At 41.2% G+C, this 27,304-nt stretch overlaps 1 protein-coding gene and 1 non-coding gene across 2 annotated transcripts in view; both read right to left on the reverse strand.

The window, feature by feature from the left end:
• Nucleotides 1-27,304, reverse strand: part of RYR2 (ryanodine receptor 2) — a 718,243-nt gene that overhangs the window by 536,800 nt on the left and 154,139 nt on the right. The window lies entirely within an intron of this gene.
• LOC123795566 (small nucleolar RNA SNORA2/SNORA34 family) lies at nucleotides 19,122-19,254 on the reverse strand. Its single transcript, XR_006780541.1, has one exon. It is a non-coding gene; the product is annotated as a small nucleolar RNA SNORA2/SNORA34 family (small nucleolar RNA).

The following is a 27,304-nucleotide window of genomic DNA, read 5'->3' on the forward strand; positions in this document are numbered from 1 at the left end:
ATCAATTAAACAATAAGTAAAAACATGCTCCTCAATAAATGTGTACTTGTGAATATGAATGCAGTAAAAATTGTTGAAAATCTAAGACGTTGCTATTTATCTTGACATAACCATGAAAATATGCTGAAAATGGGCCATTTTCTCCATTAACAATCCCTCCCTATTGATCAGTTAGATGGTTCCTGCCATTTATGCAGCACTAAACATAATTATAAATGCTTACGTTAATCAGAAAATAACTCAATGCAACTAAAAAATGTAGAATACAAAATAATGCACCTTTATTACAGAAGTGTTAAAGTATGTAATAACACAAGAGTGAATAGAATCCTAAATACATAATTTATTAAAAAATAAATAAAATCAGATTCCTATATCCTATCATACACAAAAATAATTCTAAGGATTAAAGATTTGGGGCACCTGGGTTAAGCATCCGCCTTCAGCTCAGTGTCAGGCTCCACGCTCAGTGAGGAATCTGCTTCTCCCTCTGCCCCTCCCCATGCTCGTGATCCCTCTCTAATAAATAAAAATTAATATTAAAAAAAGAATTAAAGATTTAAATTGTAAAAGCAAACTTAGACTTTAAGAAGAGAATATGGGTGAATATCGGTGTAAGTTTATAATGAAAGAGGATTGTTCAAGCAGGACACAAAGAACACAAAAGAGACTGAGAAATTCAACTTTACTAAGAACCTCTGTTCAATAAAAGTCACCGTAAAGTAAAACAACAAACCAAAATCTATGAGAAGATATTTGAAATTCATACTAGAAACAAATATACACATGAATGATTTATAAAAGTCACTGGGGAAAGAAAAAATAGAAACATAGGCAAAAGCCATGAATAGCATTTCAGCAGAAAATGAAATACAAATGGTGAACTATAAGAAAAGAGGTTTAATCTCATTAGTAGTTAGAAAAATACAGACTAACAGGGAAATAAAATCCATTTTATATTCTCCAGACTGCCAAGGGGGCGGGGGGAGTCTGACAATACCAAGTGTTGGCACCAATGTGGAAAAATGGGAACTCTTGTACATGTCTCTGATGGGAAAATAAATGGCTAAAAACCATTTCAGGAAGCAATTTGGCATCAAAGTTGAAACTGCATGCCTTGCAACCTAGCAGTTCCCTTCCTAAATAAATACCCCAGAGAAAAATCTTGTTTATTTACACATGTAATAATGTTTGAAATCATGAATGAGCAATGGTGCTAACCGTCACATTGAACAGAATCAGCAATAAGACGGGAAACCAGGGAATGGGCTGAGGTGAGCATTTCAGAAGGGAGCCCACAAATAGGGTATGCCGGAAGGACTCTCTTTTGTGGTGTCCATCCTGTGATTTGGCGGCAGACATGGCAAGCTCAAGGGTCCAAGCTGAGCTGGACATCAGCAAAATGGTCACAAGTCTTGGAAAAAGAGAGCAACCAGGACATCAAAGTCTAGAAGGGCACCAGATTCCTCAAGTGACTAGTTCAGGACTCCTCGCAAAAAAAGACATATGCTTTGCAATGAATCTAAGGGCACTGGGGCAAAACTAAAGACTCATAATCTCTCACACACAGAGAACGAGAGGGTATGTCAAGCCCACTGAAGCACGGGAAGCACCAATGAATCAACACTGCAGAAGCTTGGGGGAAAAGGTAGTCTCCTGAGTAATATTTTTATTTGCAGGGATATGATTCCATTTGCACCCCAGTGTGACTGCTCAGTCCTCAGCTCCTCACCAGTAAATGAACCAAACATCCTTCCAGATCCCTTCCAGCACTTGCATTTTATGGTTCTGTGGAAAAGACAAAAGGAGAAGAGAGAATTCCTCTCTGGTAGAAATTCAGAGACAGCAATTACGTGTACCTTTCACACTTTTACTCTGTAAATTATCTCTAGCTTCCTTTTTTTTCCCCCCTTTTTTTGGTAGAGGCAACTAAAGGATATCTCATTAGCATCCTTGGCTATTCATGCTGTGTATGTGGTTTTATACAAAAGGATAGTAGCACTTTTTTTTTTAAATCTCTTTCACCTGTTACAGAAGTAATCCGTGGTTCAGTGCTGATGACTATCGGGCAGAAGTGCGTACACAAAATAGCAATATACGAGCGGAGGAGCTGTAAGGGCAGCACAGGCATGTGCCTGGGTAATGTCAGCTGAGGGGAGCTGGACAGAAACCCCCGAATATCGGAGACGATCAAGACATAAGACCTCTTCTTAATTTCCAAGTCACAAGCGGCAGCTATCCAAACGTAAGGCACGAGGCAGAAGGTTTCCTCTGAACATATAAACACTTCATCAATGCCTTTCTACGCCCAGTCTGGTAGAAATAAACACTTGCATTAGAGAGGAACTTTACCTCTTTCATCTTGATATGCTGTATCAGGAAACCCGTCAACAGGGAGTAAATTTAGTGCATCAATAAGCTTTAGGGAAACCCTCCAGCTTCTCCGGGAGCTGCCCTGTTCTAACCTACGGAGTACAGTCTGACCCTGCTGTGCTCCTCACAGGCCAGCAGCAAGCTTTAGGGATGTAGAGTTTTAGCTTCCTACCAACTAAGATTCGGCAAAAATGAAAAGCTGGAATCACCTACAGAGGTCTTGAATACCTTTCTTAAGTGCTGCAGAAACCAACAGAAACATCAAACAAGATACAGATATGTCTTTATCTTATGAAGTCACAAATAACGATCACACTTTAATAGGTCTATATTCCTCTTGGAATTTGGCATACCCAAAATGTAAATCATCCTGAAATTCCCCCCAATTTTGCCATCCCCCATTGTTTCTTATCTCCATAGGCAGTACTGTCAGTCAATGAATTAAAACCAGACACCTTGGGGCGCCGGGCATGACTCAGTTGATTAAGCGTCTGACTCTTGATTTTGGCTCAGGTCATGATCTCAGGGTCCTAGGATCGAGCCCCACATCAGGCTCCATGCTCAGTGGAGAGTCTGCTTAGGATTCTCTCTCCCCCCCTCTATCTGCCCCTCTCCCGTTCACACTTTCTCTCTAAATTTAAAAAATCTTTAAAAACAAAACAAAACAGATAACCTAACTTCCTGCTACTAACTTCTGTGTTCCTTTCACCTGCCCTCCCACCACTCCAGGCTTTGTGCAAGTCAGCTCATTCTCATAGTCTATCAGGCCCCACATGCTCTATTTTCTCCCCCTCTACAACTATCTCTCATGTCTTTCCCTATATCACTGGTTATAATCCAGCCATACACATCTCCTGTCTATTCCTCAAATGTGGAAAGCCCTTTTCTGCCTTGTTTTTCCCTTTGCAGAAATATCCTTCCTCTAGACCTTTGCCAAGTCTGCTCCTTCCCATTATCGAGGTCTTACCTTACAGTCCTCTCTGTTGCTTACCACCCTACTCCAGCCTCAGCACTCTCATTCCTTTATGCCATGGTTATGCTCTGTAATTGTCTTCTTTACTTGACTGTTTTCTTGCTCATTGTCTTCTCCCCTAAAATTACATACATGCCATGAACAAAGAGCTCTGCCTACCTTGTTTATACTGATCCCTAGTGCCCAGCACACAGTAGGCATTCCTAAAGGATATCTGAAGAATAAAAGAATGAATGGATTCTTTCTATCCCTTTAAAAGGGAAAAGAACTGCCATTGATTGTTTGCTAGACCTACCTCCTTCCCAGGGAGGGCTAACAGCCACGAAGAACCTATGTCCCATGCGCTGTGCATTTCCTCAATGACACGTCAGGGGAAGACCTAGGTCAGTTCTACTTAGCAACTTCTACTGATCACAGAGCATACCATCTGGCCCAGAACAAGTAAATGAAGAGCTCTAGGAGTCAGGTACTGTCACTGTGCTCATGAGTATGAGTAGGTGCTATTACCACGGCCACTTTACAGTGAGAAAAAGGCATCCTGACAGTAAACCGCTTGCCCACGGTTACCCAGCTGGGGTGTGGTGGAATGGGACTGAAAGCCTATCCTCGAACCTCTGTGCTCACAATTCTACACGTATTGACGTAAAATCATTGCACCGAGAGTCTGCCCGGGGAAATTAAGGAATCAACCCAGAAACTGAACCTAATCCTCCAATTTCCTTTTATCAAATATGTTTGATGCTGGGGCTACGTAAAGTGAACAAAGTTACTATACGCAGACTGAACTGTGTTATAAACAAAATCAACTGAGGGGCTTCTGGGGGGCTCAGTCAGTTGAGTGTCCGACTCTTGGTTTGCGCTCAGGAAACTGATCTCAGGGTCATGTGATCGAGCCCCAAATTCAGCTCTGTGCTCAGCATGGTCTGCTTGAGATTTTCTCTCCTTCTGCCCCTCCCCCTGCTCTCTAAAATTAAATATATATTTTTTTTTAAATTGAGCAAAAAACATACTGAAACAAGCAAATTAATTTGAATGGAAGAGTAGCAGGAAGTGGTGAGATGAGAAAGAAGGTTGGATGTATCATTAATAAGTAAAATTTAGTCAATAGTCAGAAGTTAAACTAAGAAAGGGCAGTCGAAAGTAATGCTGCTCAACTGCTTTGTTCTGACCTTCCTTAAAAATCTAAGTAGAGGCAGAGGGACAGAAAAGGAAAACGGACCTTTTTAACTTTCACATTGTGAGGGTAGTTTCAATGTTTTTTCCCCGCCCCCACACATTTTGAAATAAAATTTCACTAAAGAATAGATGGGCTATGTCGTATCAGGATACTGGAATGGATTTTTCATGTGGTCTTATGGGTTTATCAGTGCTGACCTACCTCAGTTCTTTTGTAGATGGGATCTGATTGATTACAGGATTGTACTTGTATCCATAAATTATTGGGGAGATATTCGAGTTGTGCTGTTTGGTATACTAGCCTGTGAATGCGTGCATGTATGTGTATGTGTGTGTGCAGGTTTCCTCTAGTAAGATGGAGTAATACTAACTTAAAACTTTTTCTGGGCTATTGTAGAAAGAATTAATGTACTGACATTTGCCACATCCTCTGGAACTCATCGAAATACCTGACAAAATAAAGTTGTCCACTTAGAACTCTAGAGCATCTTCTTCTTCAATAATTGCTTTCCTATGTTTCCACGCTACCCTAAAGCCCAGGGCGGGAATAAGAAATAGGAGCTGAACAAAGACGGCAGAAGGTCACAGGTGCAGGTCTGCCCCAGGGGCAGGCAAGAAGGCAGTACTCTCTACACAGACAGTCAAAACTGTAATAAAACCCAGCAAAGTCAGCCTGATTTTTACTATCAGCATGCACAGGCAATTCTCAACAGTTAGGAAATACACTGCTTCCTGCCTGGTTGACTGTTCCCTCCAGTACATCTCCTCCTCCAACAAGATAGGTCACCTAATATTAGAGCTGCTGAATCACTAGAGGAAACCTGCACACACACATACACACACATGCACGCATTCACAGGCTAGTATACCACACAGCACAACTCGAATATCTCCCCAATAATTTATGGATACAAGTACAATCCTGTAATCGATCAGATCCCAACTACAAAAGAACTGAGGTAGGTCAGCACTGATAAACTCATAAGACCACATGAAAAATCCATTCCAGTATCCTGATACGACATAGCCCATCTATTCTTTAGTGAAATTTTATTTCAAAATGTGTGGGGTGGGGAAAAAACATTGAAACTACCCTCGCAAATATCACCTAGAAGAAGAACAGTTACCCAGAAACCATGGGGTAAATGAAATTTTTGTTCCTATCATAAATCTTTGAAAATATATTTCTGAAATAGTTTCATAGCTGTGATATAACAAAATTTAGAATTAAAAAAAGATAAAGGGAATTCAAGAGCCAAAAATGGCTTGGATAATATGTGAGGTCATATATGTAGAACTGTACAGTGGAAACAGCTTACAAAAATTAAGCATTTAACTTGACCTTGATCATAAGAAAACTGCCTTGCAAGTAAAAAAATCAGATCTAGAAAGACTGAATGTATTTCACACATTCTCAGTGTCTGCTTCGTGCCAGATAGAGATTGAATTTGACAGATACATTCACCAACAGTAACGTCAACAGAAACGTATCTGTTTCTCTTTTCCACTTGGAAAATATCATGCATAAAATCGAAGCCTATGTTCCCAGCTCTGAAATGATCTGAAACTCCTACTTGGCACTGAAGATTGCCACAGAGAGAAAAGTCCTGTTAAAATGTGCTGGGTATGGATATGTGCTGGGTATAGGAGTGTTATTCTGACTTTCTCACACCTATACGTGGAACACAACCAAAGAAACCGCTACTAAAGAAAATGAGTGTTCCTCTTTGTACATACAGCATTAAAGTCAAACACGGAGACAAGCAGAGTAATTTAGCGCTCAGTAATGTCTCCCTGTCACCTGGCTGACACTCAGGCATGAAGTATGAAGAGACCAAAGACGGCACCAGATGGGCTGACCCTTTAGGATTCATTCTGCAATTAGACCAGAGGGTCACCTACTGTACGAACCATTTATGAGATAGTGTGCTTCTATGAAAAATTAAACACATTCAGTCTTACTCCTCTGAAATATTCAGTATCTGTGCAGAGCAGATAAGACCCACCTGTAAGTATAAATATAGGTAGATATCATGCGTAATAGATTGGTTGAGACTGCGTGCATATTTTAGACGATCAGACGTCTGCCTCCTCCTCTCTGAGGAAGGGCAGAGGCTGCAGTGACCAAGTGGCACAGGTGCTCAGAGATCCATACTAGAGTCGCATTGTATAAACCACGTCAAAATCCTGAGGAGAAAACTACTATGTACTAATTATCCCAGCACTAAGGAAGAATGCCAAAAAGATTACATTTTAAGTAAGAATCCTAAAAAGATGCAGAAGTAATTTTAGAAGCAATTTTCAAGATCTGAATGTACATATCCATAATACATATATATTATTTCAAGATAAGGCAATTTCAGACGTTATGGTTTCTTGCACGCACCCGCGCACTTGCTCTCTGTCTCTCCCGTCCTCCCTCCCTCTTTAGGTGTTACATAGACAACTCCATGACCTCCAGTGAGTATATTTTTCTTATATTGCATAACATAGGGACCAATTTTCAAAACTGATCCAAAAAAATATAGAATGGCAGTCTGGACAGATACGAAATATGTATCACACACAGGAGAACAGACACCACAGTTTCAGCAAAAACACGGAACATGGAATAGCGAGATTCACAGAACCTATTTTAGTCTTGCTTCTGGGATATGTTTCGATACATTATCTCCCCACTTGCCCTTTTATACAAAGGTTCAGTGCACAAAATGTATAGATATAACACTGATCCATGAATTTCTAGATTTGCTTTCGGAACACGGTGAAATACTAGTTTACAGTTTCAGCCTCCAGTTTATTTCTGTAATTGACAAACCTATTAAATTCTGTTCTTGCTAATTATAAATGTAAGTCTGTAACAGAAAGGGAGATTACCGTCCGGTATACCAGGCACCAAAACCTCTGTATTTTCAGAAGCTTCCAGTAATTTACCTCCCTTCCCTTGCAATCAGTGAATATCTCAGCTGAGGGCTTTTCTCTGCCCTGGGAATGAATCAATGAACCAGCCAATGATACCTGAGCACGAAACTCTTCCTGATAAGAGCTGGGTACATTTATGCTTCAGAGAGTACAAGCAAAGTATCAAATTTCAGCTCTTGGTTGTTTTCACTCAGCCTACACAAGTACTATAGAGATCAGCAAAAGGTTAACTTGTAAGCAAATTTATGACATAAAATTTAGGACTAGATTCTGGAAACTTTAGCGTTGAATTCACAAAGGCCGGATTACATAGGGTCAAACAAAATGGATGGCAAAGAAATGCCACCCAGATAAAGTGAAACACACAAATGCCTGTTCCAGAAACCTCATGTTGCAGGGTAAGAGCCCCATCAGAACCCAGGATCAGAAGCCCGCGTTCAGCCCTTCCTGGTTGTGTGACCCCAGGCAATTCACAATCACTTGATCCTCATGGTTTTCGTCTATTAGGTGGAAATCATACATTACCTAATAGTAAATTGTCATGAATTGCCCAAAACACATTAACTTAAAATAAGAAATAATGCAAGCTAAGGGGAAAAAGCATTATTTTTGGACTAAAATCAGAGTTTAAATGCCCAGCTCTCTTTCCTACTCACTGTGATTTTCAGTATTTTCATCTATCAAGGGAATACCTACCTTAGAGGGTCATTGCGAGAGATTAATCAAAAACTATATTTACAAACTACCCAGGATAGGGTGCTCAGAATATTAAAGATTAATAATTGCTGTTTCATGATTCTTATTTCCGTAAGGATTAAATTCACTTGTTCAAAATGGACAAAAGACCTAAATGTGAGACAGGAATCCATCAAAATTCTCAAGGAGAACACAAGCAGCAACCTTTTCGACCTCGGCCACAGCAACCTCTTGCTAGACACATCATCAAGGGCAAGGGAAACAAAAGCAAAAATGAACTATTGGGACTTCATCAAGATAAAAAGCTTCTGCACAGTCAAGGAAAAAAAAAAGGCAGCCCATGGAATGGGAGAAGATATTTGTAAATGACACTACAGATAAAGGACTGGTATCCAAGATCTACAAAGAACTTCTCAAACTCAATACACAAGAAACAAATAAACAAATCATAAAATGGGCGGAAGATGTGGACACTTTTCCAATGAAGACATACAAATGGCTAACAGACACATGAAAAAATGTTCAAAATCATTAGCCATCAGGGAAATTCAAATCAAAACCACACTAAGATACCACCTTATGCCAGTTAGAATGGCAAAAATTGACAAGGCAAGAAACAACAATTGTTGGAGAGGATGTGAGAAAGGGGATCCCTCCTACATTGTTGGTGGGAATACAAGTTGGTACAGCCACTATGGAAAACAGTGTGGAGATCCCTTAAAAAGCTAAAAACTGAGCTACCCTATGATTCAGGGCACTACTGGGTATCTACCCCAAAGATACAGACGTAGTGAAGAGAAGGGCCACATGCACCCCAATGTTCATAGCAGCATTGTCCACAATAGCTAAATTGTGGAAGGAACCGAGATGCCCTTCAACAGATGACTGGACTAAGAAGATGTGGTCCATATATACAATGGAATATTACTCAGCTATCAGAAAGAACGATTTCTCAACATTTGCTACAACATGGATGGCACTGGAGGAGATAATGCTAAGTGAAATAAGTCAAGCAGAGAAAGACAATTATCATATGGTTTCTCTCATCTATGGAACATAAGAACTAAGAAGATCGGTAGGAGAAGTAAGGGATAAAGAAAGGGGGGGTAATCAAAAGGGGGAATGATGCATGAGAGACTATGGACTCTGAGAAACAAACTGAGGGCTTCAGGGGGAGGAGGGTGGGGGAATGGGATAGGCTGGTGATGGGTAGTAAGGAGGGCATGTATTGCATGGTGCACTGAGTGTTATATACAACTAATGAATCATCGAACTTTACATCAAAAACCAGGGATGTACTGTATGGTGACTAACATAATATAATAAAAAATATTATAAGAAAAAACAAAAAGAAACTATCGTTTCTCCCCTCCATCCCCCCACAAGGCTCTATGCACCTTTCTCCTGTTACCCAAATACCCTGTGGCATGGTCTTTGTTCTACAAAAGGTTTCCCCTTTGTGTGTTCTTCCCATGCTGCAGCACACTTGTAATTTATCTACAATGGCCAGCAAGGGACAGCTTATTAAGCCATCATCCGAGTCCCTTTTCGTAATCAACTCTGGAAAGAGGAAGTCTCTTGTGCAGCTAAACATAATGAAGCCTCCAACCCACCAGCACCTCAAAGGTCTACGACATCTGAGTGGGCTCCATTTCTAATGTTTCTTTTACCCAGTAGTTACTATAACTACCTCTTTTTATCAAAGATTGCCCCTCACCGGGGCCCTTCCACAATAAATGGGCAGGACAGGGAGAGTGGGCACTCTCAATGTGAAAGTCTATGTAATTTAAATTCCACAGCAAACGGAAATGACAAGAAAAGTGGGGCTGTAGCTAGAAAGCTCATTTTAAAGAAACAATTATTTTTTTTTCAGGAGCTCAACATGCTTCCTCTTCCTGCACTATTTAATAATTTTGAGGGCTTTTTCCTTTCCCTTCTTCTCATGCAATCTCACAGAAAAATCAGAAAAAAATTATTGTCAAACTGATTAAACCGTCCATCATTTATATATCCTCCTTTTAAATTAAAAGTAGGTAAAAGCAACATTTATACAAGTGCCAGTCCTCAACAAAGTAAAATTTAAAAAATATCTTTCAGTTAGGACCAAGAATCACTTGCAAAATAATATACAGAACCACAAGAAATAAGGTAGTCATGAGGACAAAAAGTTTTATCTATCTCCCACTGAAATTAGCAATCGAGTATTTTAAATTCTCCATTACTTGGCTGAACTACCAAATTAAGCAAGTGGTCATTAAATCATGGAAACAAAAATAAATAAAAAATTAAAACAAAAAACCCACGAAAAACAACAACAAAAAAAACACGAAAATTTTAAAGACCATGGAAACCATTAAAAACAAATAGAATTAAAAAAGTAAAAATTATCATATGTGATCCTATGTCTGAGCAAAAACCAAATCTAATATGGTAAGAAGACAAAAGCCATAAACAACCAAGCCAAAAAAAAAAAAAAACCCACAAAAGGGGAGGGAGGTTCAATTACTTTCAAAGTGAGTACAAACTGTGCATGTGACACTTGAGGATTCCAGTATTTCATAAACAACACTGGTGTGCGGAAAGTGCAACTACCTGAAAACAAAGAGCACTCGCAAGCTCCAGATAATGCCGCTGGCACAGACAGGGTCAACCAGAGTGACCGCAGAGCAGCGCAAAGAAAGAAAACAGACTAAAACACTCAGGGTGTCATCTGATGTCTGATTAAAGCTGCTTCTGCAATGACAACAAACGTTCAGCGGCTGCTTGTTGAGATTCCACGAAGAGCGAAGAGCGAGAACAGAGCCCTCCCAGTGCAGAATTAGTGGATGGATCTTCACTAGGCACTGAGCTTTCTTAATAGTCTCTTGTGTCGAGGTTTCCCTCCCACCCTGACACCGTATTTAAAACTCCTCAATTTACATCAAATCCAAGCCTCAATTCATAGAAGTCTTGCTTTTGACAATCTGTGGCCTCCATCTATTTAAGTTTTAACGGAAATGAACTTTCCCTGCACGTGCTAAGCAACCCTGCATCCTTACTGTTCCATGATCCTGGCCAATATGGAAAGAGAGCTGAATCTTATTTCTACATTAACAGGTGCATGTTTGCCTTTAGAAGCCTATGTAGAAATTGTCTCACGGGGCTGCTCCGTGCGTGGTGGGCTGTGCCTTGCCCAAGCTCCAGAGAGGCATTCCAACAGAAACAAAGGAGTGTCTGAAGGGGCCATCATAATACACGCATAAATTACCTTTAACAAGTACTGGTAAGACTAAAAACAATAAATTATTAAAAATTATGTTTAAAATAAAATAATCCCTCATTTTTTTTAGGAGATAAACATACCTTAAAAGCTTCACTATAAATGGCTTTCAAGGAGGGAGCCCCCATTTGAACTAGTGGGACTGGACGGGAAGCACTAAATGTGGAAAGGTTACTTCTTTTTCTAAATTTTGAAATACCACCTTGTGCGTGAATGCAAACGGACAGGAATATTTAAAGCAGAAGGGAGCAGCAATGTGTTATTTGGATAGACCAGTAGTCGCCGCCCCTTCTGGTAATATACCTTGATTTTCCTCTTTGGAATGAACTTCTCCTTCCAGACTCTCAGTCCAGGTGATTTGGGTAAAATAGATCATGCACTCCCACTCCTCTGTGGGGCACACTTGTGACCAGTCGCTTCCAGCCTGGTGACATGACCAAGTTGGTGCAGTGAGACTCAATCCCAACAGTGGAATTACTAGGAAGATGAAGCTCTCGCCTTCTCCCAGTCTCAAAGGTAGTAGAATGTGGGCCTGGAGCTGCTTGTGACCATCTGGCTGTGTCAGAGGAAAAACCCATCTGCATCTGAAGCCAACACTGAGGAAAGCATAGCCAAGAACCAAGGGGACCAGTCATAATGGCATCAGTTGGATCCCTGGAAATGGGATCCAACTGCATTAACTTAGACCTTCCCTGGCCCTTTCAATCACATGAGTCAGGAACACAACCCTCCTTTATTTTGGCTTAAACCAATGGTGAGTTGGGTTTCTGCAATCTCAAAGAGTTCCACCAGTAACTTGAGTAAATCATTATAGCATTGGCAATATCAGAAATTCAAAACACCTTTTCAATGAAAGGAGATCACTTTCTGTAGGAAACTTCCATGGGGACCTTGCAGTGAAGTGATTTCTGTAAGGTCACTACCCCTCTGCAACAATCTATGTTATGTATTTTCTTAATCCCTTTATACTTCATAGTAACATGACAATGGTGACCTCCTACCAGCAGAACTCCTACAATTCTGGGAAAAAAACATAGAATTCGATGATTTTGTGATAGCAGAGAATTAAACACCAGATGAAAACAACTACATATGGCAAAAGCCTGTGACTTTCTTTTGTGCTTCAGCATTAATGGCAGTCTTAATGAGCAAGCCAAAGGATCTCTTCCCATGACCAAATCCTAAAAGAGAAAGGGAAAGATATTCTTTTATCTAAGCTCCTTCCCTCCCTGCTGGGAATATTTAAATCTTAATTATTCCTCACAGTCTTTGCAACCTTGCAGAGTAAATTCCTGATGAAAAAACGAGATCCTTTCTTGGGGTATATGCTCCATAGTGCAGCAACGACTAAGAAAGAAACATTAAAGAGCCTTGCTCAAGGGCACTGCTGTATGACCGTCAACATCTGGGGACCCCCCAACTGCATGGGTTCAGAAGCAGTTTTCCAAAGAAAACCAAGAGCAAAAATACGTATTTCCACATATAGGCAAAAGTTCACCTGTCTTTTACACTTTAGAAATGCGAAGTTTACGTGTGTCTACTGAAAAGAGAAGGCAAGAAGAAAGTCTGATTGGGAAAAGTGCTGATGTTGACCCAGGTAGACGATCGTTCGCCTGGACACTCCCAAATCACCCTAATTGGTTACGACCCCCATCTGTGGTTTTTCACACTCAACTTACAAATGCTAATAAATACACTGGATAATAGGTTATTATTCAATTTAAGACAAAGTCAAAGGTCAACTGCAACTCTAGTCCAGATCTGAGGGGAATCGCAGGTCTGTTATTAACCTGGACATACCCAGCAGCTACAGACCAAAAGAATAGAACTCCTGTGCGGCTGGCCTGGCAGGTGGTCCCACAGACCTCACCATGGCTCCTCACAGTGGAGGAGGCCAAGACCAAGGGACAGGTTAGGATTCTCAATACCCAGTGATCAATATTTTCCTTCTCTCAACTATGGGATCCTCCTAGCACACCACAGTAAATAATTAAAGGACACTGACACGGCCTCCACTTATCACCCCCACCCCACCTTTTAGGAAAGGACCATACCAAAAACATTTTCTCTTGCAATATCTCGAAGCCATTAGTAAAAACTTCTATTATCAAACACTGTCTATTGAATTACCTAAATTCAATGTCACTTCTTTTTTTCTATTTTACTGCTGCAAGGATAAAGACTTTACTGCCTTTTATCTTCAGGACTTTTTGTTACTTATTCTTAATTCTAAAAAGAACTTCAGATGATTTTTTTTTTAACCAGTAACCATCTTTATCAGCTTGGATAAACTATTTAATTTTCCTAGGCCTAAATTTCTTCCTCTACAAAATAAAGTATCAGAACAAATTTAAGGATACCTAAGGCTTTTACCAAGTCAATGTTCATCCTGTAACTCTAGGTTGGTTCCCTAGACTCTGTTCTAGCTCTTTAAATATGTGCCCTGTGTGCATTTTTTTCTAAGTTCCTAATTCTTTCCTGGCACTTCCCAAGAAAAAAAATTAATAAAGATGCAAATAAAAAGAATCCAACACAAAATTTCAATGCTATTCACTGACCTCCTATCTCACAATAACGGCTACAGGTGAATGGGAGGTGAGCTAACATGGAACCACTAAGTGTCTGAAACATGGAAGGTACACCCTTCCTTTTCCTCCTTGTATCAGAGCTAATGAAAGCCATCAATTAGTCATTAGAAATAAACCTTTCCAATTTGTAAATCAGGTTTTTGGTGTTTTACTGTTACTCTGAAAAGTTGACAGATGATGGAACGCTACGGAGGTGAAGAGAAGTTTGTGTATGTGGACTCCCCATATACTCTCAGAATATGCTGGAATGAATAAAGGTTGGGAAATTCCTACACATAATGCAAAACAACACTGGGATAAAGGTAAGTATGTGATGAACATCGAGGCTTGCTTCTCAGGCTTTCCTCAAATATACATACGCATGACACGTTAAAAGTTAGCATTTGTCTGTTTAAATGATGGCACATCTGTACCCTACCCTTTGCTCTAAAAACTATTTTAACGACCATGGTGTCTAGCCTTAAGGGATGATGGGAAAGCATCTCAATGATCTATCCTTCTCTTAGACCTTTGCTACCTAGATGATATGAATGATCATAGCTTTGGGATGTTCACACATGCTTGGGGAGCCAATCAACATTGCATTTGCAGTAGTCAAACCCAAACTTCTCCAAATGTTTGATAAAGAGTTCACTCCACAATCTCTACTTTGCTTGTTAGTGATGAGGAATGGTGCCATGAATTCACATGAATTGGTGTTAATATCCAGAAACCATTTTGAGAAGCAGCTCTACAATGTATAGAAACCATAAAACAAATCATGATAAAGAATCTGACTGATAAGGCCAGAAGTGATAGGGATCCCCATTGATCTTAGTACCTGAATACCCACTCCTGATTTCAAGAACAACTGTGCATCAATGACCAGGAGAAGGCAAGTCAGGAAGACTCAGTACCGGGACCTTCCCACCCTGAGATAGGCCTTTGGCTAAAAGTAGGAAAACACCTCTTATTTAAAGGACAGCTCTCTAGAATCATTTTTTCTACTTTTCATAAGTACTATACAAAAAGGAAAAGTCAATGCATATGGACTGAAGTCGAGAGAAGAGATCAAATAGTAAAACCTAGTCTTTTTAACATTTAGTCAGAATTTTGGAGATGATGCCTGGGCTTCTGCATCAAGACTCTTCAAAGATAGACCCCAAATCCCAAAGAGGGCTACATTAGTGCTTTTAAGCACCTAAATCATTAAGAGTAGAGGTCACATTTTTCACAGTATCCATAAGCTTCTTTAAAAATTAACTAGACTTTGGGGCACCTGGGTGGCTCAGTCAGTTGAACATCTGACTCTTTGTTTTGGTTCAGGTAATGATCTCAGGGTCCTGAAATCGAGCCCTGTGTCAGGCTCCATGCTCAGTCTGCTTGGGATTCATTCCCTCTTCCTCTCCCTCACCCTCTGCCCTCTCCCCAACTCACATGTGCAAGAGCACACATGTGCTCTAAATCTTTAAAAAAGTAAAAATTTTAGAATAAGAAAATAAAAATGAGATTTTTGACCATAAAAAACAAAAATCACAAAATTGTGAGTTTCCTGGGGGCCACATACATCATCTGACTCCCCTACGTTTATTGCAATGTCTAACACTAAATGTTACTGAAAGAAAAAAAAAATGACTGAATGAAGGATTCTCTACTTCCATACATCTAACAAGATTAGGCTACCTAGAAATGTTTTCTATTTCCTAGAATATTAACCGTGAATCTACCACCTGTTTAATATTCACAGCAAAAAGAAAATTAATTCACAATCATGAGTATGTTTACAACTTTCAATTTACATATTTTAATTCATCCCCACAGTTAAGAAATTTGCGATCGTTCCAATATAGAGCATGTAAAAACGTTTTAACACCTGAGATCTGATGACAAGCCAATTCCCACTGAACAGACACTTCAGATGTAAACTTTTGAATATTTTACAGGCTCTGTGTGGGAAGGAATTCATGAAGGAATTAAATACCACAATTTACTAATAAGCCAAAACTACTTTCTGGGAAGTACTGTGAATTCTGTCTAGACATAGCCAAAGGGTTGATGAACAAAGTGTGGGAGTGACTCGGGAAGGTTCAAAGGTTCACTTTGACCGTTCCATCCAAATCCTATGGCTCCACAGCCATATTACATAAGTAGTTGTATCTTTAGGAGAAAAGGCACAGAAGCAGGGAGGAGACTTGATTCTTGCTGAATTCAAATAAAGGGTTTTACTCTAGGGTTAAGATTAATTCAGGATATTCTAGGGGCACCTGGGTGGCTCAGTCGTTAAGCGTCTGCCTTCGGCTCAGGGCGTGATCCCAGCGTTATGGGATCGAGCCCCACGTCAGGCTCTTCCGCTGGGAGCCTGCTTCTTCCTCTCCCACTCCCCCTGCTTGTGTTCCCTCTCTCGCTGGCTGTCTCTCTCTCTGTCAAATAAATAAATAAAATCTTTAAAAAAAAATTCAGGATATTCTAGAAATCAAATGTCCGTGGCTCTACTAATCTAGGAAAATGCACACTAAGTGCATTCCTTACGAGTTCCCTGAAGTCAGTTACTTGGTATTTCATGTATGAATGCCTAGTACTGCCCAGTAGGCCCAGTATCTTGTATGTCCTCAATAAACATTTATGGACTAAATTCAGTACTCTGTCACTCTCAGCAAACGTAATGATTTATAAAGTAATTCAAATAAAGAATTAACACCAAATCTTCTGCATACAAAATAACAAAATGTCAAAGACAGAATTGAAGCGTAACCCATCACAATCAATTAAGAAAAAATGGGCACCATGGTTTGTTTGTTTGTTTTAATTTTAATTATTTGTTTGCTGTAGCTGGTAGGGCTTGGGTTATATAATGTCCTGGAAAAAAGCAAGGATTTGGAGATTATAGGATCAGCTTCATCAGAGGGCAGGAGGTAGGTCTTCCTGTCGAAAGAAGGCAGGGCAAAATTTTAGTAGATGAGAGCATCTTCCTCCTAGAAGGTGAAAAGTCTCTGGGGACCTTGAAGGTAGGAGCACAAAGCCGTTGTTCCTACAGACGTCAGTTTACTTAGAACTTCTTCTAAAAGAAACTTCAGGAAGTTTCTCATCTTTTCGTACTTTGCTGGTGATTATCCAAGTGGGAGAACCACATGGAACTGTCCAGTAGGATACATGACCCGGGGTTCTAGCTAGAGGACTAAAGCAAAGGTCTACAGTCTCTGTAGAGCACTACTAATACCTTAAAAACAACTGAATACCCAACTCTCTGGTAGATAACATGCTTACCAACATACATTCTTACAGTTGATATTATGAACGGTTAGGAGAGCTGTATTTAAATGGGTGCTTTGATTTTCAGAATTTCTAAACAAGTTACATTAAAAAGGGTGTATCCTAAGAAACACTCCCAGGGACATATAAACAACAAAAATAACAAGTATAAGACCACCAAGCTGGGAATGGCAAGACTAATAGCCATTACACTTGAATAATGCATGTTCCAGCCATGACACATGCATAAAAATACAGAGAACATTATTCAGAAATTCACCCAATGGAAACAGAGTATAAAAAGTCACCAGAAAAAGGGTCCATTAACACTAATAACAAATTACTAGATAAGACCAAGAGAAAAAGAAAAAGCTACCTAAATACCTAAAAGGATCATTTATACCATAAACTTCTCTCTCCAAAACAACAAACAATTCTGTTCAACTGATAGGTTTAAGGTTGCAAAAGGAGGAATTTCAAGATGGATAAAGCAATCTGCGAACCTCTAAAAACAGTCTAAGTTCCAATTCAGTCATGTGTTCTCACAGAATTAAAAACTTTTGGGCACTGAAATGAATTGGAGACCCTTACCAAACAGTAATTTACAATTTTCATGAGAATACAGAAATTATCTCAGGGTATTTCCTCTTAACAAATATGCCCTAACCAGAAACTGGTGTTTCTTTAATCTTCACATTCTTCCCCATAGGCTCCCAGATTTCTCCGCAAATATCCTATCCTACTCTGCAAAGCTGATAAAAATATCACTTATGTGTGGTATCTGAAACATCCTGTGGATGATGCCGTGAACAAAAATGTCTTCAGTGTTGAAGTACATTCAAGCATAATTTCCTATCACTCTAGCACCCAAAACTTTCTCTCCTCTGTTCACATTTTCTAAGATGCTATGGTCTAAATGCTTGAATCCCCCAAGATTCACACGTTGGAATCCTAATGCCCAAGCGATGGTGCGGGGGGGGGGGGGTGCTTTGGGAGGTGCTTAGGTCATGAACATGAAGACCTCATGAATGGTGTTCGTGTCCTTGTAAAAGAGACCCCACAAGGCTCCCTGGCCCTTCCACCATGTGAGGACAGAGTGAGAAGTCTGTGACCCAGAAGACAGCCCCCACCCAACCATGCCGGCACCCTGACCTCAGACTCCAGCCTCCAGAACTGTAAGCAATACGTCGTGGGACTTATAAGCCACCCAGTCTATGGTGCTCTGTTAAAGCAGCCCAATCGGATAAGACATCATCGTGTAGACTACAGGAGCTGCGATCTAAAACTAGAAAAACGTCAATTTATCAGAAATGAGCTACAGAACACTGGGTCAGTAGTGAAAAGACCTCATCTTATCGGGCATCTAGTGGGGGAAAACAGGCCTCCTTCCCCTCAGAGAAAAAGCCCCGAAGCCCAGAGACGCTAAGTGATTTGTCCATCACCACCCTGATCCACAGCAAAGAAAATCAGTACTCATGGTGACTCCTTGAAAAACCAAAGTAGAGTAGGATTGGGTGGGAGGGTGTGGGGAGGTGGAAAAGGCTTGACAACACACAGTGACCTACTTAGGCCATGACTGCAGACTTGAGGACATAAGCCTCCTAATAGGGCAGTCAGGTCCAGAGTGCCTGACTATGGGTCTTCTAACGCCGTACACATCTCCTTTCACTGGGGAACATGTAAAAGCATCTTCTGTATTCATAACCAGTACTGTGGAGAGATTAACCAAGTTTCAGGGTTCAAGGGAATTTATGTGGGTAAAACAAAATACAGGAAAGGTATGCTAAGTTTTTAATAAACCATAGGTGCTGCTGATGCTAAAACTGGGCTCTCCATTACAGATCCACATACATCTAATCAACATGAACTACCGTGGTTGACGAAGTTTTTGTTTGCTTTCCATAAACTATGTTCTTCCAATTGAACAAGCCACTCCCACCGGGTTGCTGAATGGCTAACAGACCACAGAAACACATCAGTCTTGGCTCCTGTTTGAAACCAACAGCTACAGCAAACCACAGGTCTTGATTCGGGGCCTACGTTGACGACAGTTTAAGAAGCTCTAATTCACTTCACACACCTCTGTTCAGGAAGCATTTAACTGGCTTAAAAAATAAACAGGAAAATATGATGCAAAAAATAAAAATATCCAGTTCTTTGATTTTCATGATATAAAGCTGCTCACAGACAGAACAATCACCTACATAAACAAATCTCATGATCCTCACTCATTACGCTAAAATCATGCTCTTAAAATTACCACGGGTTTAACTAGACTTCAAATTACAACTAGTCACAGTTTTAGGAGTATCATTTTAAAAACAAACATCCCAGTACACAAACGACTTCTATTAAGCCATCTATCAGGGGCAGAACCAAATCTATAGTTGGTTAACAGATAAACATGTTTTTTAAAAACTGAATTAGGTGTCTACTGTCAAGGACGATTCCTTAAATTCTGGGAAATTTCCCATTTGGTAAAAAAATTAACATAATGTTGGGAGACTTTACTATTCATTTTAAGTGATTGCTGGCTGTTGTTTTTCATTTTTCTAAAGGTATTTGGCATAAATGACTTGGTAGCAAGTCTGAAACTCCTATAACTCACATGTAGAAGAGAGATTAAAGTCAACATTGTCTTTTAAATAAACCAAATAGCCTTATGGATAATATTAGAAATATTTATTTTTTTTTAAAGTATTGGAACGATCACTAGGGGGACATTTGCCCTCTCTATGTTAGCCACAGTTTAAGTTTGTTTTTTCTCCACTCAGTATTTCCTCCAGTATAAATAAAAGATAGTTGCTTTTTCTAATTAATTCGTTATTTTCCTTAGGGTAATGTAATAGTTCGACATTTTATTCACCTTTCAGATTAACAACAAGATAGGATGACATAAGGAAGACATCTAGGTGGCAGTCAAGGCAGAAGGCAGAGCTCCATTAAAAAAAAAAATACAAGGAAGACTGTCTTCCTAGGCTGGTGTTTTTCTAGACAAGCCAACACACAAGGTCTTCACCTGCCCAGGAGCAGAGGCAGGGCTGGTGGGGCATCTCGTCACGTCTAGAACCCACCAAGGTGCGCCGGGCCACTTCAGTCTACATTTGGAGCAATGGTGAATTTCCGTCCAAAGCCTCCTGGGTTTTATTTCACTGTGTTTTGAGCACCAAGTGCCAATGAGAACCTCTCAGAGTATGAAACTTAAGAAGTGAACCAAACTGGCATAAAATGCCACCTCCCCAGCCCCAGGCAAGCAGGCTGGGCCCAGGGTGCCTCAGCGGAGGATACAAGCACATTCAACTCCCTTGAGGAGGTCCTAGCGTGCTCACACCCAGGCCACCCAAGCCTGGCGATCACCTGCAGGACCATGGGGAACTAGCTTCACTACCGAAAGTCTGAGATTCCGAGTCTGTAAATGGTGAAGAATACAACGGAACTACGGAAGCCGTGATTAAAGGGACCAGCAGTCCGAGGCACACTGTGAAATGTAATACGTGTTAACTAACGCTGTTCTCTCTTCCCCATTTCCTTCACATCACTGCAGGCTTCTCGTTCAAGCTCTACGCCAAAGAGCATTCAAAAACCATGAAAAGGAAGAGCACGCGTCATGTGTTTTAGAGAACATTTTATATAAATTTTGGACAGCACAAGTCCTTACTACTTCTGCATAATTATTATTAAACAGTATGTGACATACGTGCCTCCCCCACCCCATTCCAGAGGGCACCTACCACGGAGCATCTGGCCTCCAACGCTGTCCTGTCAGTCTCAAGAACCACAGATTTCAGGGTGCCCAGGGGACTCAGTCGGTAAAGCATCTGCCTTCAGATCAGGTCATGATTCCAGGGTCCTGGGTTTGAGCCCCACATCAGGGTCCCTGCTCAGCAGAGAGTCTGATTCTCAGTCTCCCTCTGCTGCTCTCCCTGCTTGTGCTCTCTCGCTCTCAAATAAATCTTTAAAACACACACACACACACACAAATTTCACCACTAATCCTTTCTTGCCTATACTGCAAACTAGCACTGGCATTTTTTTTAAATTTTATTTATTTCAGAGAGGCAGAGAGAGAGAGAGAGCACGAGGGAGCAAGAATGAGTGGGAGGAGGGGGAGAGGGAGAAGCAGACTCCCCTCTGAACAGAGAGCCAAATGTGGGGCTTGATACCAGGATGCTGGGGTCATGACCTGAGCGGAAGAAGCCACCCACGTGCCACAATTTTAGATACTCCTAAATGGTTATTGCAATAGGGAACAAGGTAAAGTCTAATGATCTACTAAGTTATCTCTCACAACCATCTATTAGACACTGTTCCTAAGCTCTCCATACTGCTTTGAGATCTGAGGTGCTTTTCTAAATGAATAGAATTACTATTTATATCACAAAACATTCACTAAGACAATCATGCCTTCTAAGGCATAAGAAGTGGTCACATTGTCAGTAAAAACAAAACAAAACAAAAAACAGGTAAGCAACGGCTTTGAAAACAGAAGGGAAAAGACAAAGCACTTCAAGGACACAGAAAGGAAACAAAAGTACATGGGTCCAGAAGGATACACCTGGAGTTCCAGAAATCAGGGAGAGGTGAAATATGCAGTAATTTAATACAAACTCAGGAGGATTCCAACTATATTTATACCACCATGCAATTTTTCCACCAAACCACAAAAGTATTACAAACATCATGGCAACCCCTGTAACAGGACTGCTAACTTTTACCTAGATTCCAGACTTGATGAACTCCTAATGCTGAAGTGCGGAGGGAGCCCCTTTTCCCCATCCCTGGTTTCCAACAGGAAGGATTCTCTCAGGCCTCTGTGTCCCTTCCTCCCCTGCACCCCCAGGAGATGGCTTAACCTAGCAGACCGGTAAACCCAGGAATAAGTAGGTATGCTCTCCTTCTCTTGGGAACCGGCTGTCCACAAGAATGGGCCACCGAATCGGTAATAAAAGTGATGTCATAATCCTTCATGTGCTCTATTCTTTTATTTCCCACATTCTTCAAAACCCAAGCAAGAAAATGGGTGCAATTGGCTGGGCCTGCCCAGAGATACTGAAACAGTACCAGCTCCCAAGAAGACGCAAACAAAATCTAGCCTTTGGAAACACAGTCCAGTGGTTAAAAGTAGAGAATCTAAAACTGGAATGTAAGGGGCACCTGGGTGGCTCAGCCAGTTAAGCACCCAACTCTTGGTTTTGGCTCAGGTCGTGATCTCAAGGTTGTGAGATCAAGCCCCGCGATGGGCTCTGTACTCAGTGGGAAGTCTGCTTGAGATTCTCTCTCTCCCCGCCCTTCTTCCTTTGCCCCTCCCCCTGCTCGCACTTGCTCTCTCTAAATCAATAAAAACTATTTTAAAAACTAGGATGCAATATTTGAAACCCTCTCTGCCAGCTAGAAGTTTGGGTAAAATTCTTAACTTTGCTGGGTCTCAGTTTCCTCACCTGTAAAATGGAGATAATAGTAACTCATGTGATTACTACTATTTGTAAAGGCCTTAGAACAGTGCCTGGACACAATAAACTAAGTAAATTTTAGTACCACTACATAGATTACCATTTTCCTCATTATTACTATTATTATCTTGTCCCACAAGACTTGAAAGAAAGTACTCATCCATGATAGGTTCTAACATGTGTACAGTGGGCACCAAGAATGATGGACAAACTAAACTGGAGATACTGTAGGAAAAGGGGTCAGTGGGCCCACCGTGGGCACGGCCGTCTGGAACAGCAGTTCTGCCTCCCAAGCAGAGAAGACTCCCTGAGCACACACCACGTGGCACCTGCACCAGAGATCTTTGTGTTTCTTGTTGCTCTTCATGTCAGTCATTGCCTACCGCCTGGTCTCCAGATTTGTGACGTGCATGCATCTGCCTGACGATAGAACGATTGAGACCAACCTAAGCTGTGGTCAAATGTGTCTGGGTGATGGAAGAAAACCTATGCATCCTTTCTGCTCAGGGTTTTCTACCACCCACGACCAGTTCCTTCTCTCCCTCTTCCATGCACTCAAATAAAATAGGAGAAAAGAAAATTCTGCTACTTGAGGCACCAGAGTGCATTTTAACTGACCAAACAGGCCTACGGCTAAAATGCTAACTGGGTTGTCGGAGACCTTTCATCTCATTAGTAACTGAATGGTTCTGCCCAACCTGGGGAACACGAGGGCCTCCCTGCCGATCCCAGAGCCATACAGAGCACCGGTAATCGGCTCTGAGTCACCAGCACTGGTGTTCAGGCCACATGTTATCTTTAGGGGTCGACTCGCTCTACAAGAGGACCACTGCTCAGCGGGAAGCCTGGGGAAGCACCTCATTTTTAGAAAAGCACAGTGTCTCTAAATTAACTTAGGGCAAACCGGATCTCACATTTACCCTTAAAACAATAATATGAAGAAGAAACACAAGTTCAGGTCGGGAAACGTCGTTGCTACTGGGCTACTAAAATTTTTTCCCCAGCTGGCGTCTACCTACATCACAGGTATTGTCAAAACCTTAAACATAGACTGAAAACCTCAAGGAAGAGGAAAGACGTTTCTTTCCAATATATAAGCAAAAATCCGAGGAAAAGAGAGGACAGTAACAGCAAAAAGATACAACTGTGGCTGGCCCAACGCAATACGTTTAGAGTATGTCTGAAGATACAACACTGAGAGCTTCTCTCTGGCCCATTTATTATATGCCAACGTATCCCCAACACTGGCCCCAAGCCTCCATTTTCATATGTCTGAAAGAGGATACAAAGCATCACACAAATGCAATATTCCCAGGATAAAACAGGCACAGAAGTCTTCCCGGAGCCCACTGGCTCCCTCCATAGTACCTGCCAATGGTTATTCTCAAGCCTCACACACCATCTGCTCTGGACGAAGCTGTTCCTTAACATTCCAAATGTGTGTCTTCCAAAAAAAAAAAAATTAACCAGGGTCACTAACCATTACACTGAAAAACCATGATACCGGGACTCCTGGGTGGCTCAGTCGGTGAAGCATCTGCCTTTGGCTCAGGTCATGATCTCAGGGTTCTGCGATCAAGTCCTGCATCAAGCTCCCTGCTCAGCAGTGAGTCTGTTACTCCCTCTGCCTGCTTGTATGCTTGCACGCATGCATGTGCTCACGCTCTCTCTCTCTGGCAAATAAATACATAAAGAAATCTTAAAACTCCCCAGTGGTTTCCCAGCCACTTAGAATAAGCCCATCTTCCTTACTAAAGCCTAGCAGGGTCTGTCTGTTCTGGCACCTTCGACCTGCTCTGAATTCACTTTTCAAAAAAGTAAAAAGACTATGATACCATTGACAAAATGGAAAATGTCAACACACCATTCCCCCTAGGTGACCCTCTGTCGTGGGGGGAAACAAAACAAAACAATACAAAACAACATGTGTGTGCTGGCCACCCCCCAGAAAATGTCACTTCAGTGAGACGCGGGATAAAGAGATAAAAACATCTCCTTTCTTGTGAAATCACACAGATGCTTTAGATATGCTTTAAATCCAGAAACAGATAAGAACCCAATTACTAATTCGACCTCTGAATATGTACCTAATCAGGCAAATGGTGAAAGAATTTTCTTCTTGGAAAACTGGCAGTACTTGTGACTAAATCAAATATTGGTGCAATTAGCCAAAGGTTTGAGATGTCCTGAAATTTCCCAGTATTTTCAGGCCTTTCACTTTTAAAATCCAATCTTTCCTTACAATCTTGATTCCTAGGAAGTACGCTGTGTTAGAAATGTCATGCTTGTGACCCACACAAAGTTAACCAAATCGCTATTTCTAATACGGACTGCTTTCCTCAGAAAAATCACTCTGCTGCTGGTATATTTCACAAACTAAATTTAATGTCTTAAATAAGCAAAAGCATAGATTAGCTGGTGTGGGGTTTCATCAAATCAGTGTTTCACTCAAGTCTATTCCTAACCGTAATAATAAATTCACATTAACAGAAAAGTTACAGATCTTAAAGAACATAAATACATGAAATAGTTTAGCTATCAGCTTTCCAGGGAACCAGACAGATTCCCAACGTCTATTAATGAAAGAGACAAGTTGACTTTGACCTGCAGGACTCCTTCGGAACAAGGAGTTTTGACCCCAGCCAGCACTTGATAATATTCACTTAACATTCCTACATGCATTTCCTCAATGGGGAAACACTGCTCTGAGACGCTGTTGCGAGCCCCATGAATACATACAATGCACGTATAATAGAGGGTAGGGCACAACAGGTGTTCACTAATCCATCATACGTACTGTGAAACATATAACTCTAGCTGCTAGTATGCACACACATACATACATATGGGACAGGAAGGTGCTGTGTGGTTCCCAGCACGATGCCCACCACATGGCAGCCTCTCAAAAGACAGCTGTTGAAGAATGGGGGAAAAGGGAGCTCAAGATTGCTTAAAACTGAACAGCTTTCAGTCAGTAAGCCTAAGCAGAGGCTGGAACATGGTCCCCTGCACCTTCAAATGCATGATCATCCCTTGTTCTGATGCTAGTCTTCGGTGCCTATCTTGCTTGACCACCGGTCGCCTCCCTCATTTACGTGTAAGGAGATCGAGACTTGGAGAGGAGATTAGCATCCTCTCGCTCCTTCCTGTCTAACAGGATCTCAGTTTTGTGCAGCTACCCACGTTCCTCCCCCACAAAGCCATGCGCTCCAAGGGAAGGCTATTTTCACTTCGTTAGCAATTATTTCAGAAACGGGCATTTTACCAAACTCTAGTTACTGAGACACAAGAGAAGCCTGGTTTCTGGAAAAGTTTTCCTTTCTACTAGGAAACAGCCCCCAGGAGAAATGGACTGGTCTCTTCCTCTGGACAGTGCCACATCTGCCTGATGCCGAGAAGTCCTTCCGCCATCTTGCTAGGAGTTAAGAGATGGATTAACACCAACTGTAGCAGAGAAGACAGATGTATCACCTGGAACAGCCAGTTCTGGAAAGGCTCCACCTCCAGACTTCAGTGAAGAAACTCACTTTGGTACAAGGCAATTAGAAATAAGGGTCTCTTGTTTGCAACCAAAATCCCCCCACATGGTCTACAGCCCAAAGTTAGAGGGCGCCATATTAACACCTAGGCCTGTTTGCTCTCAGCTTGCTCTCTTGGTTCCTATATTCCAGCAGACCTCAAAAGGTTCAACAGGAGCCCCACCCAGCGCTAGAGGCCGAGGGGAAGATAAAGCACTGACTATGCGGCAGGTCCCCCCCTAGATATTTGATATACATTATTTAATTTAATCCCCCATAGCTCAGAATTGGACTCTAGGACTCAAATGCCAAATTTGCCACGGTGAACGGACTCCTATGGAAGGCTAGATTTTAACAGAGTTAATTTTTTTTTTTAAGTAGTCAATTGTGTCAAGAGCCTTGATTTGCAAAGTATGAAAACAAGCTTGGAGTTGAAACTGGTAACATCTTGGGTCAGTTGTTCGACCTCTCCCAGACTGCACTTCCTCAACTATCAAATACCTCCTCTGGGAAGCTCGTGTGGGTAGCAGATGTTCAATAATCAGTACAGAATCATAGTTAATAGTATTCCTGGATCCACCCCCAGTAACACTAGAAAGAACCTCTGAGAAGTATCTGAGTGGCCTCATTAATCCTGTGATCATAATCGGTAAGTCAGCCTCCATCCACCAAGGACTCGTCTTCATGTTTATCCACCATCAACATGAAAAATAACCCTTAATAATCTATAATCTGATTTATCTTTCCAGAAATGACAAGGAATTATTAAACCCTACTGATAGAGATGACAAATGAATGTGTATCCAGCCGATTTCTAAACAGCTTAGAAATGTTAATAGGAGAGCCACCCTGCATATCAAGATACAGATCTCATAGGCCACTAAGGTATTAGTCACTAAGTGATTTTAAATTTTGCCATTAATCCCCTTGTCTCCATTAACTATTATTTCACATCCTGAACGCCCACGGCAATAAGCCCTTGGAGCCAAAAAATACAGCAAAGCCTGCGTATGGGGACCACAAATCCTAAGTGCAAATCACTGCTCTCTCCCACTGGGGACTCGGGGTACGTGAGAAAGGATGGTCCCCTCTGGGGGGCAGGAGGGGGGTCAGCAGCCGTG

This window comes from Ursus americanus, chromosome 6 (genome assembly GCF_024610735.1).
Source record: "Ursus americanus isolate L20-20 chromosome 6, mUrsAme1.1.p, whole genome shotgun sequence".
Taxonomy (NCBI): Eukaryota; Metazoa; Chordata; class Mammalia; order Carnivora; family Ursidae; genus Ursus; species Ursus americanus.